The 23,336-nt window shown below is 41.4% G+C and overlaps 1 pseudogene; it reads right to left on the bottom strand.

The window, feature by feature from the left end:
* Positions 1 to 4,197: 4,197 nt before the first annotated feature.
* LOC111550346 lies at positions 4,198 to 4,623 on the bottom strand (annotated as a pseudogene).
* Between the last annotated feature and the right edge of the window lie 18,713 nt (positions 4,624 to 23,336).

Here is a 23,336-nt window from a genome sequence, read left to right as displayed (position 1 = left end):
AGAAATGAATGTTCAAGAGAGGGAGGGGGCTGTGGTTTAAAATCTCCAACTTGCAAAGGAAAGCATTTGGTATATGTTAACCAAAGAATCACCTTTGACCCTGCAGATTTTGGAGCTGGTCCTGTCGGGGCAGGCAGAGGATCCACACACAGTGTGGAGGGGAAGGCACTGAGTTTGGGGACAGACTGAAAGGATTTGCAATCCCATTGTCTGGGAACAATAGCTGACGCTGAACACTTCCTTTACAACAGGTATCATGCCAAGAATTTGCCAAATATATATTTTTTATTTAGTATGATTAAGTAAATTGCCCAAGGTCACATGGCTAGAAAATTGCAAAGCAGGACACACAATCCTGGCTTGACTGCTTGCTGGATGACCTTAACCTTTCCGTGCCTCTTCTTCCAGATTGTTAAAAATGGAGCATCATAAGGATTCTATCTGTACTCTGCAAACTTGCCTTTCCAATTCTCCCTATGGTAGAGGAAAGTAAGCAAGAACTTGACCTACATGGATGCATTCCCCACCCTTCACCTGGAAGTGGGGAGTAATGTCCACCATGCTTATTCCAAAGTGGAAAATGTCTTTGAAGTCTTACACTTGAGGCTAAAAATTAATGTGATCTGTATCGTACTCCATAATACTATGTCGTTAGGTAAAAGAGCTTGAAATGATTCCCAACTGGGGAAAAACAAAAATCAACAGAAGATTTCCTGTCTCGCTACTGAGTTCACGGGGAGCTGCTCTTAATAAAAACAATAGCCGACACGGAACACTTCCTTTGCAGCAGGTATCATGCCAAGAGTTTGCCAAGTATTTACTTAGTCAGATTAAATAAATTGCCCAAGGTCATGTGGCTAGAAAGTTGCAAAGTAGGACTCAAGCTTGTGTGACTGCGCAGCCCAGGCATGTAAACTGCACACTTCGTAGCACTGAGTTTACCAGTGACAGGGAAGGAGGTAAAAGCGAAGAGCAATGACATCCCATCAGGTTGGCAGCCAGGCCATTTTCCTTCTCTGTCTTAGAGTCATAGTATTTTAAAAATCCTTTAGCCAGGTGTGGTGGTAGGTGCCTGTAGTCACATGCTGCTTGGGAGGCTGAGGAGGGAGAATCACGTGAGTCCAAGAGTTCAACGCTGCGGTGAGCTATGATCGCGCCACTGCACTCCAGCCTGGCTGACAGAGCTAGATCTTATCTCAAAAATATATTTTTAATATATATACACATATATATACACACATACATAAATATTAAAAATTCAGACTTACTTGAATATATGCATTCAGGATTTATTTTCCAAGTTATTGTTTTATGAGCCTCATTTGTGATTTGTAAGAGGAGAGGCTCAGAAAGTCACTAAAGAGGTGCCATGCTGTAGCATTCTCAGGATGATCTTGGAAAAAAATTTCCATGAGGGCCGCATCCTGCTGGGAGGTCAGTTCATGTCCCTCACTGAGCCATGGTCATTCTCTTCTGTCTCAGGGAAATGCTCAGCTTCAGTGACTTCAGTGCAGAGAGCTGCCCACTGCTAAGAGCCTCGATTTTCCCCATGAATGCTATCATTTTCATTGCATCTCCCTTCCCACCATCAACTTTCACCACATTCTTAGACTTGTCTTGGGCAGTGGGCAATTGGGTTTGCCTTGCACTGGTTATCTGAGAGTGGCCAGCCTTGAAAAACATCTACCAAATACTTTTGATGTTAAATATCTGTGAACCACATTTATCAGTTTTCATTCGTTTTTGCTGTCCAGCGTCCTGCCCTTCTGCTGTATAACTGGTTCATGGAGCAGTGGGGTTCTGTGGGACTACAGATGCGAAGGACTTTCATTTCTCCCTTATGATGACCCCCAGTAGCAGGTGTCTTACTGACATCTCAGAAAGTCCCCCTTGTGGGTGTTGGAAGTCCAGTCCTGGTCCAAGCCCACTTGAGCCAGCGCTTTTCCCCTCTCACAGCAGGCCACACCTGTGGTTGGTGGGACTGCAGTGGGCAGATGTGATTCTCTCTTCTCTCTCCCCCTTGCTCAAGCATCAGAGCTTGGGAGAGGAGAGCCAAAGTCTGCTTCTGGGATGCCTCTTTCTACTCCTTTTTTTGGACCTAATATCCCTGATGTTTCTTTTCTCAAATCTAGCACCCTCCCCCACCATAGCTAAAACACATGTATATCAGTGTAGTTAAGAGGGCTTTCAAAGTTGCTTCCTGTTTCATTACATATTTGTCTAAAATGATGATGAATCAAGCTATGCTATTTTTAGCAAAAATTGTCTTTTTTTTTTTTTCCTCTTTTGGCCTCCCTAACAAACTGAAAAAAATTGGGTAGAAAACACTTCCAGGCAAAATATCATTAGTGAATTATGTGATAACTAGTGAAGGCCTCATCTTTTGCAGGGGCTTTGATAAGAGCTCCCTCGCTTAAGTTTCAACGACTATAGAATTGAACCCATCTTCACAAATATACTTGAATTTTTTCAAGTTGACACTGTACTTGGTTAACAAATCGTGTCAGGTAATATTAAATATTCTTCAACATTATTTTACCATCCAGAAATGTTAGCCAAAACCATTATTAGTAAAGCAATCAAGGATGTATCAAATGGCCAAATTATTAACACCTGTTTTTCCCGAAGGTATGGTAAATAAATAATGATAGCTTCTAAAAATTTTACTGAGCATGTACTAGAGTCAGGTCCCAAACTAAGTACATAGTATAGCATTTAATACTTACAAATCTATCCCCATTTTATAGATAAGGAAACTGAAGGTAGACTAAATCTCAGTTTTTGTACCAGCTGTCCGAGGGGGATGTCTTAGTCCCTTCAGGCTGCTATAACAAAATACCATAAGCTAGGTAGCTTGCAAGCAATAGAAATTTATTTGTCACAGTTCTGGAGGCTGGGAAGGCCAAGATCAGGGCAGATTCAATGTCTGGTCAGGGCCCATTTTCTGGCTCACAGATGACACCTTCCTGCTGGGTCCTGGAGCATCTTATAAATACTGAAAAACAAAAATAAAAACAATAAAGCAATGCTCCACAATAATAGGGTATGTCAAAGGGACACAGGAGCCCCCAGTGACCAAAGTTGGACAATCTGAGCTAAAAGAAAAAAAAAAAAAAAAAAGGCCGAGCACGGTGGCTCACGCCTGTAATCCTAGCACTTTAGGAGGCCAAGGTGGGTGGATTACAAAGTCAGTAGATTGAGACCATCCTGCCTAACACGGTGAAACTCCATCTCTACTAAAAAATACAGAAAAAAATTAGCCGGGCGAGGTGGCAGGTACCTGTAGTCCCAGCTACTCAGGAGGCTGAGGCAGGAGAATGGCGTGAACCCGGAGAGGCAGAGCTTGCAGTGAGCTGAGATCGTGCCACTGCACTCCAGCCTGGGCAACAGAGCGAGACTCCGTCTCAAAAAACAAAAAAAAAGAAATACCTGAGACTGGGTAATTTATAGAGAAAAGAGATTTGAGTCACTCATGGTTCTGTAGGCTGTACTAGAAGCATAGTGGGTTCCACACCAGGGGAGGTCTCAGGAAACTTACAATGATGGTGGAAGGTGAAGGGGAAGCAGGCACATCTTACATGGCCAGAGCAGGAGGAAGAGGGAGAGGGGAAAGGTGTTACACACTTGTTAACAGATCTCGTGAGAATGAACTCTATCATGGGAACAGCACTAGGGGGATGGTGCCAGATCATTCATGGGAAACCACCCCCATGATCCAATCACCTCCCACCAGGCCCTACCCCCAATATTGGGGATTACAATTTTTTTTTTAGTGTAAAAATATGAACTTTTATTGTCCTGTCTTATTTTTGGGGAAAAAGGGTTCTATTTTCCACACGTCATGAGCCAGCAGTGGGCTTGAGTTATAATGTGTAGATCCCTTTTGGTTATAGTCGCAGAAGAAGCCATCATGTTCTTGAGGCATCTCTTGTTGTTCTTTGACATCTCTTGGAAAGAAGCAAACTAGAAGACGGACCAATGATCTGAATTGCTTAGAATGATAACATTTACAGTAGGAGCCTAGTTGGCATGCTATTAATGTTGAAATAATCATGCCTGTACTGGTCAGTGAGTTCAGTGTGCTGGTTGGAACACCAGTTCCAGACTTTTAGGTGACACGCTTGAATTGAGTTCTCATTGTAGAGTCATGGCCTTGGCTCCATCAGCTGCGGTTATCTTCTTTGGTCTGAATACCTATCAGTCCTTACTAGCTGTAGCAGCCACTGCTTGGTCAAACTTTGCCATGAAGTCTGGCTCATAGAACTCCAGCTGCCTGACAAATTCATTGCATTCCTGCTCAGCCTAGCCTTGAGACCACTGATCCCAAAGACATAGATGGCACTCAAAGATACAAGGCGGTCCGTTTGCCCTGGACACACTGAGCTATACCAGACTATTTGGCAGTGGCTGTAATTTTCCTGGCACTGCCTTAGCTACCAGGTCCTGCAGGAAACGTTCACACTGGGGACCTGACTAATTGGCACACCAGTGAAGAATACACTTCATCTCCTGGGAAGTGATGTAAGACACTGGAGAAAGGGAAGAACTAGTATTGTCTGGTACTGAGGGTAAAAGAGAAGGGAAAGATAGTGGCATTGAAAAGGAAGGTGCCTCCAGTGGCATCCTCCCCTTTTCTCTCAGAAGGCACCTGGAGATTGTCACAAGACTCCAACTACTGTTACAGCTTCCAGGGATTACAATTTGGTAGAAGATTTGGGTGGGGACACTGATCCAAACCATATCAGTCATGTGAATAGTATGTACCCTTAATGTGATGTGGTGAAAATGTCACTTTGACTCTGTGATTTTCCTCCCCCAAGCCTTAGTCTAACTGTGAGGGGAAAAATTATATAAATCCCAATTGAGGGACATTCTATAAAATGCCTAACTTGTACTCCTCAACACTGTCAAGGCCAAAAAAAAAAAACCAAGGAAAGTCTTAGAAATCATTAAAGCCCAGAGGAACCTAAGGAGACATGGTAAGTAAATGTAATGTGGGATTCTGGATGAGATCCTGGAACAGAAGAAGGTAAAAACCAAAGAAATCTGAACAAAGTAGGGACTTCAGTTTAAAATAATGTATCAATATTGGTTCATTAATTCTAACAAATGTATCATAATATATAAAATAATAGGGAACACTGGGTGTGGAGATATGGCAACTCTCGGTATTATCATCACAATTTTTTTCTACAAGCCTAAAACTATTTGAAAAGCTAAATTTTATTTTAAAACATTGAACACAGCTTCAGGGACCTAGGGCACCAGAGCATAAAGTCAAACATATGTATAATTTGAGTCTCAGAAACAGAAGAAAGAGAGAACTATGCAGAAAAACACTTGAAGAAATAATGGCTGAAATTTTCAAAATTTGGTGAAAGATATAAATTTACAGATTTAAAAATCTCAGTGTACTCTAGTAAGAATATGAAGAAAACCATATCTATGCATAGTATAGTAAAACTGCTGAAAATGTATATATGTATTGGCAGGTGGCAATTTATAACTTTAATGTTTATATAGAAAATAAATACTAAAAATTGTAAAAAGCAAGAAAATGAAAAGGAGGAAATAATCCAAGCACAAAAATTAATAAAATTGAGAAGAAATATACAATAAAGATTGAAGAGACTATATAAAAAAACCTCTGGCAAGACTGACGAAGTAAAAAAGGGAAGACACAAATACGAAACATTATAAATATAAAAGAACAATAGCCACAGATGTAACACACAGTACCACAAATAACTTATGCAAAGAAAATTGAGTGCTTAAATGCAATGGACAATTTCCTATTAAAGTGTTATTTATTATCATTGAATCAAGAATAGAAAACTTAGTTTATTGCATTTGAAGAATGGGGATCAGGAGTTTAAAATATATTTACCTTCAAAACACCCATCCTACACAATTCTAGCTATGAGCTCTAACAGTCTGTCAGGTAACAAGCAATTTCAAACTTCCACAAACTCTTCCGGAAGCTAATAGATTAAGAAACACTCATCAATTCATTTTATGAAGCTACAAAGTCCTTGATGCAAAATAGACATGCACACCATGAGGAATGTAAGTTACACACCATTCTCATTCATTAATATAGATGCAGAAACAAAAATATTTGCAAACCATATGTGTATATATATATAAATGTATATAATCATTACATTGATTTTATCTCAGGAATACAAAGATGGTTCACATTAAAGGACCATCTGGTCATCAGCACATGCAGAAATCATTTGAAAACATTTAACAGTCATTTGTATTTTTTAAAAATTGGGAAAGAAGAAACAGAATGTTCTTAACTCGATAAAGGGATTAAAAACATACAAAATTATACAGCAAACATTATATTTAATAGGAAAATGTTAGAAGCAATTGATTTAAATTCAGGAAAAGGCAAGGGATCCAATAGCACAGTTTCCATTCAGTATTGTGCTGAAGACTCTAGCCAACCCTTTAAGAAAGTTAAAAAAAGGTAAAAGGTTTGGAAAGGATAAAATAAAATTTGCAGAGTAAATTATCATAGATTAAGACAACATAAGAGACTCTTCAAATATTATAGTATAAGTTTTGCAAGGTTTCTGGATATAAAGGTCAAAGTTTTAAAATCATTCACTTTCTGTGCACCAGTCGCAGATACTAGAAAATGAAATTTTAAAGGTTTGTGATACTTTAAAGGACATAAGAAGCATAAGAATAAATCTAACCAAATATGAGCATAGCATTTGTGAAGAAATGTTTAAAATCCTTTACTGAAAAAAGTTAGAGTTAAATCTAAATAAATGGAGATATATACCATGTACATAGATAGATAAGACTTAATATTATAATATTGTAAGTTCTCTATAAATTAATTCATAAATTTAATGTACTTCCAATTTAAAACTTTATAGTATTTTGTGGAGCTTGACACATTGATTCTAAAAATTTATAGTGAAAAGCAAAGAGCCATGATAATTAAGATGAGTTTAAAGAAGAGCAAGGTGGAGGGATTTGTTCTGGTAGGTATCCAGTCTTCTTATATGGCTACAGTAATTAAGATTGTATTTTCTGACAGGTATAAAGAAATTAGTGAACAAAATTGAGAACCCAGAAACAGATCAATGCTTACACAAAATCTTACTGTGTAACAGAGTTGACAGTGCAGAGCAGCAGGGAATGATAGGGTAATAATTTAATAAATGGTGTTAGGACAATTGGTAATGCAATGAAAAGAATCTGATCTCTATCTTGCACCACAAACAAAAACTAAATTTTAGGGGGATTAAAAACCTAACACTAAAAAAGAAAAAATTGAAAGTGTTATAAGAAAATGTAGAATATTTTTTATGAACGCAGAATAAAGGACGGCTTCTTGTATTTTTTAACTTAATCCCAAATGTGATAGTATAAAGGAGGGTTTCTTAAACAAGAAAAACAAAGCATCATCTATGAAAGAACTGATTGATTCAACTACATTAAAATTTAAAACTCTTATTCATCAAAAACACTATAAAAGTAAAGACAATGCATGTATGCCCATAAAAGAATTAGTATACAGAATATATAAAACACATCTATACAACATTTGTCAATATAACCCAATATGAAAAAAAAACTGTGAAGCATAGGAAGAGGCAATTTACAGAGGAGGCTATTAAATGGACAATAAATACATGAAAAGATGCTAAACTTTATTAGATATCAGAAAAATGCAAAAAACAAGACCACATAAGAGACCATTTTACCCTGTCAGCTTGGCAATAATTTAGAAGTCCAACAATATCAAGTGCCAGGTATTGTCTATTTGCCCCTCCAGATCCACTCTCTACCCTTCTCTGTCCAGAAAATGGAAAATGAGAGGACCATGAGTTTGGATTGATTTCCCTGGTTCCCTCCCTGCTCTGCCTAGGGCTGCCTAGCGCTGCCTAGGGCTGATGATGGCTGTGATGCTCTACCGAAAACTACAGCTCTTGTTAAACATCCACTCCCACAGGTGTATGTCTCTTAAGTTCAAGTAACACTCCCATGCCTACCAATTCAGGCCTGGGAGTGTCAGTGACTCCGCATTGTAGATACTTCACCAACTCTTGTTGGTTCCTTTACCTCAGTTCACAACTCTGAAAAAAATCCCTTCATTAAACTCTCTTTAATTATCCCATTTGAGTGTGTCATCTTTCTTACCAAGACTGCTTAATATACTAAGTACTGGCAAGAAGGTGAAACAATAAGAACTCATATACCGCTATGAGAGTGTGAATTGGTGTAAGCACCTTAGAGAACAATTAGACAATATTTAGAAACTTGGAGATATGCATACTTCATGAACCATTATATAAGTCGAGAAAAATGATCTCTACATGTTAGGAAACATAAGAATTATCTTCATGGTAATGTAATAGCAAAAAGTTAGAGATAATCTAAACATCTATCAAGAGGAAAAGGATAAATACTAGAATGGCCACATAATGTAATGCTATTCCATACTGAATATTACTGAACCAGGAGTTATATTAATATGTATTGACATGGATAAATCTCACAAACATACTTTTATTTTTTATTATTTTTAGGCTCTATTGGACTTGACTCACATTTTTAAGGTAACAAGCAAACAACAAAAGAACACACAAAGATTGTTACTATAAAGCTTTAAAACATGAAAAACAATACTAATTACTGCCCAGAAACACAACATATATAACAAATATGTGAAGAAATGTTTGGGAATGATAAATATTAAATCTAGAATAGTGGTTACCTCTAGGAGGGAACAAGGTGAAGTGATTCCAGGATATATAAAAAAATTTAGCTGTGTTGGCAATATTTAATTTCTTAAGGTGGAATATGTATAAGTATACATGGCATTATTTTTAAACCTTCTTGTAGGTTTTGAATATTGCATATACATTTTAAATTTTAAAAAACTCAAAGTTTATTGATAAGATAGATTGTTCACATGAGATTGCAATGTAGTTAGGAAAAAATGAGAGAAATACATTTAAAGCAAGTTTTAAAACCACACATATAATATGCTAGCATTGGTATATAGTTGAGTATGTATAAATTATCTCTGGAAAGATACACATGAAACTGTTAATAGTGGATCTTTTGGGCAAGGGGGCTCAGTGGATGGCGAAGCATTTTTAGATATGTTTTTACGTCTTTTGAATTTTGTATCATAGGCATCTACTATCTATTCTTAAAAGATAAAATGGGCCAGCTGCGGTGGCTCATGCCTGTAATCTTAGCACTTTGGGAGGCCGAGGTGGGCAGATTGCCTGAGCTTAGGAGTTCGAGACCAGCCTGGGCAACATGGTGAAACCCAGTCTCTACTAAAATACAAAAAATTAGCCAGGCGTGGTGGCATGTGCCTGTAGTCCCAGCTACTCGGGAAGCTGAGGCAGGAGAATTGCTTGAACCAGGGAGGCAGAGGTTGCAGGGACCCAAGATCACGCCACTGCACTCCAGTCTGGGCAACAGAATGAGACTCCGTCTCCAAAATAAATAAAATAAATAAATAAATAAAACGTTTGAAAATGGCCTATTGTCTTCTGTTGAGTTGGTGAGAAATCTCATCATCCAGCCACCCTACACCAGCTGACCAGCACTGGTGTTTAAAATAGGAGAGAGTATGGTGTCTAGCAGTCGTGAGAGAGATTGCATGGCCCTCAAAATTGAAAACATTTACCCTCTGGCTCTTTAGAAAAAGGCTTGCCAACCCCTGATTTAGAAGGATGTGGATATGAGAGACAAGGGTAAGAAAAATATCAAGAAAGATGGCCAGGCTTTGAGTTTGAGTTATGAACTGAAATGGTTGGAAGATGCTCACTGAGCTAGAGCATACAGGAGGCAGACAATTGTAGTGGGAGGAGTGAGGAGGCAAGGAGGTAGTTCTAGAAGATTCTAAGTGTTTTGAGTTTGAGATGTCATGGGATGTCCAATTAATGATGTCATTAGGCATACGGTATGTGGATCAGGAGTCATCGAAAGGGATCAGAGCTGGAGATTCAGAACTGGGAGTCATTGGCATAGAGATGGGGCATGAAGGAGATCACTGAAGCAGTGAGAAGAGATGATCCCAGGAAGGTCACAGCTCTTTAGATGGAGTGAGGGGAAGAACTGAAAAGGAGACTAAGGAGAGGTGGTCAGAGAATTAGGAAGAAAACCAAGAGAGTATGGAGTCACTGAATCTAGGGACAGAGTCTTTCTAGAAAAGAACAGGTCCACAGATTGAATGCTGCTGAGAAGGGCTGATGAGTGAATATGCCTGGTGATATTGATGAGAATATTTCTGGTGAAATAGTGGGATTTTAGTGAGATGTTGGTGATCAGAGAATGAGAGAAAGGATATTCCAGGCTGAGGGGACTGAATCAGCATAAAAAGGGATCCAGCACAGAATAAACCATGTCTAGGGAATGGAGAAGAGAGAGAGTTGGAAAAATTCCAATTCCAGGAGGAATTCCAATTGCAGGAGATTGGACTATATTCTGTAGACATTAGGGAACCAAGGCAGATGTTGAGCACAGGAGTGTAATTAAGAGAAGCTAAACATTTCTTTAAAAGAAGACTGGCTGCATGGCTCCTATCTGGGAATACTGAGATTTTGCCAGGTTTCTTTGAAGATTGCTGTTTCAAGAACTAGGACCCAGTGGCTCTATCAGTCCTGAAGATTGAGCAGGGAAAGAATTCATTTCATGTGATTACACAGAACCAAGCCATTTCCTGATACACCTACACTTGAGACTTGGGGAAATGGGATGTGGAGGATATGGGTACTAGTAATTCTGATGAGGATTTAATTAAGAACTCAATTTTCCCAGACTTCCAGTACTTGACTGCCTGATGTTTCTTTAATGGGAACTGTTGATATGTTCTAATTATGGTGGGTTATTTATGGGATCAGGTCTCATCTCTCTGCTCAATTATGTTTTGTTTGGGAGATTTGCATTCTTTTATGACTCTAGCTCTTAAGTGAGTCTATTGTCTTCCCCAAGGATGCACTTAGTCTGGGGACTTATCATTTGTGGCTTTTCCTCTACCAGAAATCCCACCACCCTTTTCCCTTCTCTTCTGTTCATTGATAAACTCTGAAGTCATAGGGAAGGCAACTCCTTTCTCCCATATTCACAGTGCTATCTGTGGCTGTACTCTTGCCTGGCCCTGGATTTGCCCTGAAGACTCAGCTTAAAGGCTTCCTTTAAATTTTTGAGACGTAATTCTTTAAAATTGTCTGAGTATTAGATGTCTTTGAAATTCTGAGAGAAGTACAAATTCCAGGTGCTGAGAGTCAAGCACACATTTGCTTTGGGAGGCCAAGGCGGGCAGATCATGAGGTCAGGCGATCGAGACCATCCTGCCTAACACGGTGAAACCCTGTCTCTATGAAAAATACAAATAAAAAAAAATTAGCTGGGCGTGGTGGCGGGCCCCTGTAGTCCCAGCTACTCAGGAGGCTGAGTCAGGAGAATGGCGTGAACCTGGGAGGTGGAGCTTGCAGTGAGCCAAGATCGTACCACTGCACTCCAGCCTGGGAGACAAAGCAAGACTCTGTTTAAAAACACACACACACACACATACATTTGATAGTCTGAATCAGAAATGACTTATAGAAGTTTCTTCATGGAAGAAAAGCTTCTGGTTCACTACTTTGGAGATATTCTTATAAATTACACTGGGTCCTAGAAAATGTGTGATCCCATGGACACAAATTGAGGAACAACAGACACTGGGACCTACTTGAGGGTGAAGGGTGGGAGGAGGGAGAGGATCAGAAAAAATAACCATTGGGTACTAGGCTTAGTACCCAGGTGACAAAATAATCTGTGCAACAACCCTCATGATGACACAAGTTTACCTATAGTTTACTAACCAAGCTGCACATATATCCCGAACCTAAAATAAAAGCTAAAAAAAAAGAAAATGGGTATTCCTTCTAGACCTGGAGTAACTTGAAAGCAAGGATCATTCTATTTATGTGTGTGTTGGGAAAAAATAATTTTAATAGCAGAGAAGGAACTGTATTTTGAAAACTGCTTGGGAAAGCCTCTTAGAGGAGGAAGTTGAGTCCATAAAAACATTAGCTGGAAGGAGACCTCAAAACAAGCTAAAAATTCTTCATAAGGAACAAACAAGAAGTTTGAGTTGGCAGAGAACAGAGAAGGGGAAGAAGAGAAGAGAGTAAAGAGAGAAAAGAAAAAGAAAGATGGAAACCCGGCATCATGGCAAGAGGCTGTGATGTTGTTTGGCTGTGTCCCCACCCAAACCTCATCTTGAATTGTAGCTCCCACAATTCCTATGTGTTGTGGGAGGGACCTAATGGGAGATAATTGAATCATGGGCATGGTTTCCCCTACACTGTTCTCATGGTGGTAAATAAGTCTCATGAGATCTGATGTTTTTATAAGGGGTTTCCTCTTTTGCTTGATTCTCATTCTCTCTTGCCTGCCGCCATGTGAGACATGCCTTTCACCTTCTGCCATGATTGAGGCCTCCCCAGCCATGTGGAAATGTGAGTCCATTAAACCTCTTTTTCTTTATAAATTACCCAGTCTCAGGTATGCCTTTATCAGCAGCATGAAAATGGAGTGATACAGGCTGGAAACTATGGAAGAGAGTGACCCATGAAAAATTTCAAGTGACCAAAAGACTTCAAGTGACCAGGGATGTCAGTTTTCAGTGTGAAGTTACTGTGATGTAGTGTAAATGCCCTCCTTCACACCTAAACCGCAAGTCATAGTCTTCTATGTACATAAATGACCTGTGTGGGTGATCTGGGGGACATCGAGAATATGGAGCTGGTTGCTACTTAAGATAAAATTTAGTTGGAAGAGGCAGAAATACAGAACCAGAGGAGGAAGCATCTAAAAACCTTTTGGAGATATTGGGAGGGGCAGTGGGTTTTACTCTGAGTATCAGTCAGAATAGGAGAATTTATGCTGCGGTAATAAAGGAACCTCCCCAGCACCAATCTAAGTGAGCCACAACCACAAATGTTTATTTTTCACTATGTTGTCATCAACCTGTCTTCACTTTGGGATCCAGGCTGATGGAGCAGCTCTTATCCGGGACATTGCTGATCAATAAGGCAGAGGGGAAAAAGAAGGTGATGAACCACACATTGATTTTTAAAGTTTCCTTTCAGCAGTCTCACTTCTAATCATGCTTAATTGGTTAAAGAAAGACACCTGGTCATGCCTCAGTTCAACAGGGTGGAATGTGCTGAATGTCACAGGAGAGGTGCCAACCGTGGTGAACAGACAACACACCCTACCACAGATTCTGTCTTGGCTGTGGTTTGAACTAAAGTTTCCTTAAATCTTAAAGGATAAGATAATAACTTAATACATAGTAAAGAAGTAAATAAGTACATAGCATGTGGGGTTTTTGTTTATTTGCTTTCTTCCTGACCATCTACACTGTTTCAATTTATTGGAGACATGCTCAACCCTGTTCTATCCTTGTTTGTGGGGCCTAGAAACTGGTTTCCAGGAATGGTGTCTGGAAGTCAGATCTTTGGCTCAAATTGACTATGTAAGGATAGAAAGAGAAACCAGGATGCTTCTTTTCTTTGCAGACCTCCTGGCCTGGTCCGTGACCATAGCTCAGTCCTTAGGACACTGTGGGGTGTAGGAGCAGTGATTTCCCTGGCTCCAGTCAACAATTTCACATATATCTCTCCATGGTTAATGTGTGATAGACTATAGCTATGCTTGTTTACTTCCAACAGAATGAGATGTGGGTACCACCTTGAAGGATACTGCAGTCTTGCCAGAGAGAAAAATAAACCCAAATATAAGGCAAACCATGATCACTGCCAAAATAGAGATCCAAGAACACTATGTGAGGCCTGTGCCAGGGAAACCACAGTCAAGGCAGCAGGGACAGCTTCCTGGGAGTGGATGACATTGAACTGTCTCTGGATGGGCATTGAAGGATGGAGAAGAGTTTTCAAATTTAGTTCCATTGTTAATAATTTTAAAATAATTCAATTTCACTATAGAAAATTATATCTGAAGAAGAAAAATGTTAATAATGTGGACATTCTGGACACTTCCTATATGTAGACTATTTTATAAAACTGTGATATTATGTTATTTTGTAAACTGGATTCCTTCTAGCATTATAAGTTGACTCTTTCCATAACAATAAACATGCATCTATGTTATTTTGAATTGTGACCTAGATATTCTGTTTGGATACATGATAATTTGTGTAACCAATGTTCTATTGGTGGATACTCAGGTGGCTTCCAACCTCGTGATGAGTAACGTTAGACATGCATCATTATGCACATCCACAGTTACTACAAAAGGATCAGTTCCTGGAAGGCAAATTGCAGACTCCTAGGGCATGTACTATGTTAAGACTTTTAAAGACCTTAGGCTGTCTTACCAACAACCCCCACCAAAAAGAAAGAAAAAGAAACAAGGAAGGAAAAAGAAAACAAAGACTGTAGACTGTCAAGTTCCAACAGATGAGATTTCAACTGGAGATGAAGGTATGAGTGGTAGAAATGCGTGCTGGAAGATGGGCATGGCACAAATGAAGGTATGCGAGCAGAAATACAGCGTGTGTTTCAGTACTGCTAATCTGGAGACAAGCAGAACATCATTTCAGTCCACACTGGTCATGATGAGATCAGGTCATGGCGGGGAGCTGTCTCCTGTTCAGGCACAAAACCTCTGCTCCCCTAAATGCCCTTATTTTGCTTCCTCTTTCCTCATATAGCATGTGGCACACAGTAGGTATGTCATAAATGCTGGACTGAACTGAGTCAGCAGAGATGTCTGTAACTCCGTTGCTCCCTCAAAGCCCTTTCGCCTAGACTTGTAGGATAAAAACGCAACCAAGGAGAAATTGTCAGAGGAGCTTGATTTATCACAGTTTTGTGATTATGAAGAAAGAATTTCATCCACAAACATCCCTTTTTCTGGCCATTTACATTCTCAATTTGGATTCTATGGCTTTTCAGAAGAGGAGGAAATATGTAATGGGATGAAAATGTGAAATACTAGTATAACCATTTATCATTTTCATTGAAGAGAGGTATTGATTCTCTGGAATCTCATGAACCCAGGGCTGCTTCCAGAATGTAATGATTGCTCCCCCTGGACATATCCCCTCTCTACTCAGCAGGGTCATCTCAAGCCCCAGATGCTCTTCTTAGCACGAATATGAGTGATCTCTGGGGATCAGAAAAAATCCCCCACCCCCCACCCAGAAGGTGCTCTCCCTCCTCCATCTCCAAATCTAACCAATGCTTCAACGTCCCTTCTCAAGTAACAACCCCCCTTAAGCCAGCACCTATGGCTTTTCTTTCTGAACCTACTTCTGCACACAATGTAGAACCTCATGATGCCATATACTGCCATTTTCTCTCAGTGATCTCAACCTGCAACAGGAGGTATTGATTGATTGATTGAGACAGGGTCTCGCTCTGTTGCCCAGGCTAGTGTGCAGTGGTGCAATCTCGGCTCATGGCAACCTCTGCCTCTTGGGTTCAAGCAATTCTTCTGCCTCAGCTTCCCGAGTAGCTGGGACTACAGCTATGTACCACCACACCTGCCTAATTTTTTTTTGTACTTTTAGTAGAGATGGGGTTTCATCATGTTGGCCAGGCTAATCTCAAACTCCTGACCTTATGTGATCCACCCACCTCGGCTTTCCAAAGTGCTGGGATTACAGGCATGAGTCACCGTGGCTGGCCCAAGAGGTCTGTATTTATTTACTGTTGCTGCTACAATGAATCACCACAAACTTTGGTGTAAAAGAATCCCCATTTTTTTTGTTTTTGTTTTTGTTTTTGTTTTTAATCTCACAGCTCCTTGGGTCGGAATCTGGTCACAATACCCAGCTGGACCTCTGTCTGTGGTCTTGTATGGTGTTAGCTGGGCTAAGTGTTTATCTGGAAGCCCTGGGGCAGGTTCTGCTCATAAGCCCATCCAGGTTGTTGGCTGAATTGAGTCCCTCTTGATTGTAGGACTAAGGCCTCCCTTCCCTTGCTGGCTATCAGCCAGGGCCCTGTCTTTTGCTGCCAGAGGCTGCGTGCATTCATTTTTGCTATTTTCCACATGGTCCCCTCCAGCAATGGTGGGTCAAGTCTATCTCATGCTTTTGATATCTCTTTTTCTGCTGCATCATTCGAACTCCAGCTGGAGAAAGTTCTCTGCTTTTAAGAGCTCACGTGGTTCGACGGGGCTACCTGAACCATTCAGGATAATCTCACTATTTTAAGGTTTGCAACCTTAATTACATCTTCAAAATCGCTTTTGCCTGGTAGCCTAACATTATCACAGGGTCCAGGGCTTAGGGTGTGGACATCCGGGAGGGTAGAGGGAGATTCTACCCAACATAAGGAGGGGATGGTAGGAATTCAGGGCTTCCTCACTGCTGGCTCTCCTGCGAGCTCTGGGATGGGCCCAGTGTTTCATCTCATCTCGCTTCACCTTTCCTCATTTTGTGGAGCTCTCTCTGAGGTCTCCGGTTCCAGCCACAGTTTAATAGGAAATTGGCTTCTGTGCAAAGAATGTCAGTTGCCTCTTCTTTTTGTATAGCACTTTGCAATTGCTAAAGCAAGGCAGGTGAGAAAACTGAACTTGAAAGAGGGCAAGTTACTCAGGGAATGACAGCATTGATAGGGCATGAGGTCACCAGCACGGGTGAGAAGTAGGTTTCAAGTCTTCAGACTGTCAGGTCATCACTCTTTCCAAATCTGGAAAATTCTCTATGACCAGAAGCCAAGCACCTAAGGAACATATCCTCTAAGTTTCTAAGAGAACTTCAAGAGGGAAGCTGGTAAGACAGAGGAAGATTGGCAGGCTATCACTGGACCCCAGCTGCTGGGAATTTGCCCTGGCGGACCTCCCCTACATTGCATGTCACACTGGTCACTGGCATGACCTAAATGGAGAGACCATCTTGGGCAGAGCTTCCCTGCATTCTGCAAGCTGACACATGGCTCTGACTTGGCCATGGTTCATCTCAGGGTGGCAGTTAGGACAGAAAGTCAGAGAGCCCCAGAACAGTAGAGCTGGGAGGCAATTTAGAGATCATCTAGTCCCAACCCCTTTCCCTGATTTTCAATAATGGAAACTGAGTCCCACAGGTGTGGAGAGATTGCCCAGGTGAGTCACAACTAAGATGCAGCCATTCTGCCTTCCAGAGCAGAGTCTAGTCCTCAACCCTTCCTATGTCTTGGCCCTTCCTATTCAGTCATCCCATGAGCCAGTGCTTACAAACCACAAACCACAGCATTACGTGTCTGTGTGCACACAACTGCGCTTGTCTGTGTACACCCAGACACATACATGTGCCAGCAATCTTAGTAGAGTTATAATGATTGAGAGCCTGGACTCTGGAGTCAGGCACTCTGGGTTCAAATCCCTATAATGCTAATCTTAGGCAAGTTACTTAACCTCTCTGTGCCTCAGTTTCCTCATTTATAAAATAAAAATATAATAGTACCTACTTCATAGTGTTTTGAACCTTTTCTAAATTACTATACATAAAAGGCTTAACACACTATCTGATAGAGTGCCAGTCCTGGGAAATCACTTGGTCCTATTATCTCCAGAAAGGTTACTGTTATGCCTGCCTATTGTTCTCTTGGTTGGGAAACAAAGTTCTAACAAAAATAATAATCCCATACAATACTCATAAACTGAAATGCCTAGAGGGGTTAGGTAGAAGTGAGCAGGGTGTGAGTGAGGCTTCTCCCTCAACTCTTATTTGATTTTCCATTTTGAAAGAGAAACACAGGGAAATATTTCGCTACTCTAGGAAAAACAACAGTGCACACCCAGTGACAGATGGTGACTGCACCTTGGCCTCAGTGTTAGGACAATAGAGAGTGGTGGGGACTGTGGTACACGGGAGAGCCCAGGCCCTGTCTGAAGGTGTGGTTGCCACTCAGTTTAACTGATGATTGCCATGTGAAAATTAAGATCTGGGGTTGTCAGCTCTCCTGATTTTCTCAAGAGAGGCCAGAAATCTGCATTTTAAAAATGTAAAATGTCCCAATTATTAAACGTTGGCTCAATTTTTTGAAAACATTGACTGAGCCAAACAAAACATCTGTGAACCAGACTCAGCCACAGCTGCCAGTACTCAATTTCTGCCTGATATTTATGTGCTGTAGTCATCATTTTTACTTAATCCAATGGTGGCCATGTGAGTAACATTGAGTTGCTGTCAATGGCCCCGTCTAAGGATGAGATCAAAAAACCAGCTCAGAGGGTGGCAGCTCACTGCAGGTAACTGGTTAAAGAGAAAAATCTGAGATTATAAACTGGATTCTCCAAAGAAGGCTATACCCCTGTTTCTGAGATAGGTCCTTTGTTTCACTCTAGGCTTCAGTTTCCCCATTAGCAAAACAGGTAAAAAACCAAACACCCTGTCTACAACTTTGGGCTATCGTGAAGATTATGAAATTATGAATGAGGAAGTACCTCACAAACTTGAAGTTTGATGTAAGCCCACGTGAAGACCTCTTATCACAGTGTAATCATAATAATAGCAAACAGCACGTGCTTCTTTGAATCCTTTTCTGCCGAAGGAGAATTGGTGCATTTTAGACTAGTTTTTAACTCATAGGCCAGGCAATAAACCGGAAGCATTGTTTGCAATAGCAAGAAATTGGAAATGTCTTAAATGCCCATTGATAAGGGAATGGATAAACAGAGTATGTAATCCTCAGTTGAAATACTATGTGACATTTAAAAAGAATTAACTGTAAGTGTGTAAAAATACAACATGATCTGGAAAACAATACTAAATGACAAATGTGCAGAATAAGCATAGCATAATGACATTTAAGTAAATTTTTGAAACTCACCCCAAACTCTCTGCATTGTTCATGGATACCTACTTATGAGTTAAAGTATATAGATATGCATCCTGGCTAACATGGTGAAACCCCGTCTCCACTAAAAATACAAAAAAAATTAGCCAAGCATGGTGGCAGATGACTGTAGTCCCAGCTACTTGGCAGGCTGGGGCAGGAGAATGGCGTGAACCCGGGAGGCGGAGCTTGTAGTGAGCCAAGATCATGCCACTGCACTCCAGCCTGGGCAACAGAGGGGGACTCCATCTCAAAAAAAAAAAAAAAAGTATATAGATATGAGAGGGGGAAGATACACCCTCAATTTATGATAAAGATTGCTTCTAGGTAGGAAGGGAGGGGGATAGGCTCAGGTACAGTACAAAGAAGCTTCAACTTTATCTGTAATGTACAGTTTCTTTTTTAAAAAAATCTGAAGAAAATGCAACAAAATGTTAACATCTGTTAATTTTAGATAGTGAGCACATGGGTTTTAAAACATTGTTTTCTAATGTTTTTTGCTTTTTTTTTTTTTTGAGACAGTCTCACTCTGTTGCCCAGGCTGGAGTGCAGGGGCGTAATCTCGGCTCACTGCAAGCTCCGCCTCCCAGGTTCACACCATTCTCCCGCCTCAGCCTCCCGAGTAGCTGGGACTACAGGTGCCTGCCACCACGCCTGGCTAACTTTTTTGTATTTTTAGTAGAGACGGGGTTTCACTGTGTTAGCCAGGATGGTCTCGAACTCCTGACCTCGTGATCCACCTGCCTCGGCTTCCCAAAGTGCTGGGATTACAGGCATGAGCCACGGCGCCCAGCCTGTTGTTTGCTTTTTTTATAATTCAAAGGAAGGAAGAGAGGCAGGGAGGGAGGGAAGTGGGAGGGAGAGAGAAAAAGGGAGAGAAAGAGAAAGAAACAAAAAGAGGAAGGAAGGGCCGGGCGTGGTGGCTCACGCCTGTAATCCCAGCACTTTGGGAGGCCAAGGCCGGCAGATCACGAGGTCAGGAAATCGAGACTGTCCTGGCTAACACGGTGAAACCCCATCTCTACTGAAAAATACAAAAATTAGCCGGCTGTGGTCGAGGGCGCCTCTAGTCCCAGCTACTTGGGAGGCTGAGGCAGGCGAGAGAATGGCGTAAACCCGGGAGGCAGAGCTTGCAGTAAGCTGAGATCACACCACTGCACTCCAACCTGGGTGACAGAGCAAGACTCCGTCTCAAAAAAAAAAAAAAAAGAGAAAGGAAGGAAAAGGGAAGGAAGAAAACCACAACCATAACACTCAAAGTCATATACAGAGCTGGGTCCAAAACTTTGGTTGAATTTTAGAACATTTTGAGAATAAAGGAATAATGGACCACAAATAATTACTGCTGTGACTGGGTCCCCACTATTTGCATCCATACTCATTTCTGTGATGACCTTCATCAGGCTGAGTTATTAAGAATTCTCTTTGGCAGGGCGTGGTGGCTCACGCCTGTAATCCCAGCCCTTCGGGAGGTTGAGGCAAGGGGATCACAAGGTCAGGAGTTCGAGACCAGCCTGGCCAGCATGGTGAAACCCCCCTCTCTACTAAAAAAATACAAAAAATTAGCTGGGCATAGTGGCGCATGCCTGTATTCCCAGCTACTCGGGAGGCTGAGGCAGAATTGCTTGAACCCGGCAGGTGGAGGTCGCAGTGAGCCGAGATCATGCCATTGCACTCCAGTCTGGGCTACAGAGTGAGACTCCATCTCAAAACAGAACAAAAAAACTCTTCATTTCTGGGGGTCTGTACATGGTTGGCTCTTAGGCTAGTGGGTGGGTGGCTCTGATGATAAACATGGAGTGTTATTTCTCTAGTGGCTATTGGCTCAAGCAAGGGGAAGAAAAGAAGCCCAACTTCACTCCCAAATAACCCTCTTGATACATGTATCCCTAAGTGACTTGGAAATACAGAGAACGTCCACTTTGAGGTTTGATAGGATTGCAGGCACCATTAAAGCTCTTGAAATTCACCCCAAGTTAGACGAAAGGCAGCTCACAGTTCTTACATCAACCAAGAAGAGTGTTTCCTGGCTTTGAGAATGAGTCTGGTTTTCCTGCTGGTCATGGCATTGGAGTCAAGAGTAACAATGAAGGTGGCAAATGATGGAGTGGACTGTTTTCCCAGGGTTTATGGAGTACCATCGTCACTTAAGCTATCCCTTACTGCACACTTACTACACTTATCGCAGCACTAGGCTCAGTGCCTTTCACGGTGGGACATCTGCTGTCTTTGGTTTCTTTGTTTTGCTCCTGTTGAGGAATACTTCTCCTCTCCATATGTTTCTGGTGGAGCCCTTTATTATAGTACACAGTAAACCTCAGCCATTGGCCACATGACCCGAGCCTGGCCAATCACAGTTCCCCATCTTCCTGGCAGCAAGAACGAATTAGTTTAAGAGGTGGGCAGGTGACCTTTGCAGAGGATAGAGGGAATTTATCTGGGATTGCCAAGCAGATGCTGAGATAAAGAAGCATTTTCTCGGCGTTGCTAAGCTGGGGCTGCTGTGGCCATGTCCCCAACATGGGGAAGGCCTCTCTGCAGTAGGAGGGAAAGAAGCCAGCATGCAGAAAGGCAGAGACAAGCAGAGACAAGATAAATGCAAAAAAAGAGTCAGTATTTAGTGGCTCAGTATTTGGCCCTCAGTTCCAGATGTGAGGCCCTTGTCCCTGCAGTTCTTCCTCAGTTTCAGTGGGCTACTTCATTATCCACTGAACAATAGGAACCAATTGATCCCTTGTTTTCCCTTCAGCAAGTTGGGTTTCTGTTGCTTGCAACCAAAAAATTCAGAAACTTAGACAATAACATCAGAATCTAAGATTCACTGAAATCTAACTGTGCAAGACCAGGCCATATCAGTGCAGTTCACCATTGTATGTCTAGTGCTAGGAACAGCCCCTGTTCCATAATAGTTTTTCAGGAAATACTTGTTAAATGAATAAATAGTACTTAAGTATTACATCACAAAATTATTGTACAAACCCTGATAAGGAGGTGTTACTATCAGAAGTTCCCAATGGTCAAATAAGAGTTCAAGTTCACCCAGCTGGAAAGTGGCAGAGGTTAGTTTCTGACAAGATTCTTAAGCCTGGTGCTGTCTCACTTCCCAGTCCGACAGCTCCCTTCCAACTGGTCTCCTTAACTGTACTCACAAGGAGAACAGGGTGATCGCAAAAGCACAGACTTAATTCAGTCACCCCCTGCTTAGTCACACCCAGTTGCTACTGGTCTGCTGCAGTCAGTTGCAGAGGCTGGATTGCATCATGGGGCCATTTCCCTATCGTCCACCGTTCCCACTGCCTCCTATTGCCTTGGCCTCACCCTTCAGCCAAGTCCAGCTTCCAGATGGCATTTTCTTGCCCAGTGTTTTTTTTTTCCCCAAAATTCTAGGAATCTGTTCCAAGTTTCTGGAAGTTATTGGATCCTTAGTTTTAAATCTTTTTCATATGCAAGCAGTTTATTCTCATTAAGAGAAATCCTATCTTCTGCTTGTTTAACTCTGTCAGTTAAATCCGTTAAGTTTATTTGTGTTTGCCCAGTGGTAATTTTTATTGAGGGAACATCTGAAACCATCTGCAGGGAGGAAGTTGAAGAAGCTCTTGGAGTGCCCCAGCTCTGTTACTGATTTTCCTGACTTCTTCACCACCCAGAACAGCTCCTTCCATCCGCGGGAGGCTGACCACAGGGTTACTCATCTCTGAGTCCTTTTGAGTTTTGAATTTGGAATAATAGGAATGGCCTTAACTTTTGAGATTTCATATTGTGTGCTTTTTTTGTTGCAGGGTGTTTCAGAGAGAGCGAGCGAGAGAGCACTAAACAGCTAGGTTTAGTGATTTCCAGTGCAACATGCTAGGGAGCACAGGCAGAAGGGACAGAGTCCCTGTTTTCTGCCTTCAGATAAAGGGAAAGGATGCAGAATTCATCCTTCTGGGTGTGATCATTCTGTCCTCTGAGTTTCTATTGCATTTTGTACCTTTACCAGACCCCTGGCACTTCCCCCGTCAGGTCACGTTCATCTGCCTTATTCTCCTACTGGACTCTGAAAGCCTTGAGTAAAGACTTTGTATCATTCATTGTGATATTGTATCATTCATTGTGATGTGTATCATTCATTGTAATATTGGACCCTCTGGTTTATCCAATAGAGTGTTTTGAGTATAGAAACTCTTTTTAGTGTTTGGTGAATGGTGAAGGAATGAATGAGTGGGTGAATTCATGAATACCATTCCCTGAATATAGCCACTGACTTCCCAGAATGGGTACTGTCATTGCATAACTGAGACAACCACATGTGAATAGCCCTGGGGTTCCAGGAAAAAGATTATTGTTGCATTATTATTGTTCCTGTTTTATAAGGCTTTTTAACATTTATTTGCTTAACTTCATTTTCTTTAAGGAAAAAAAAAATACTGACCTAACCAATCAAAATCTTGCAGCCGGGCACGGTGGCTCATGCCTGTAATCCCAGCACTTCGGGAGGCCAAGGTGGGTGGATCACCCGAGATCAGGAGTTTG

Source organism: Piliocolobus tephrosceles, chromosome 14, assembly GCF_002776525.5.
Source record: "Piliocolobus tephrosceles isolate RC106 chromosome 14, ASM277652v3, whole genome shotgun sequence".
NCBI classification, from domain to species: Eukaryota; Metazoa; Chordata; class Mammalia; order Primates; family Cercopithecidae; genus Piliocolobus; species Piliocolobus tephrosceles.
This window is presented reverse-complemented; position numbering and strand designations above follow the sequence as displayed.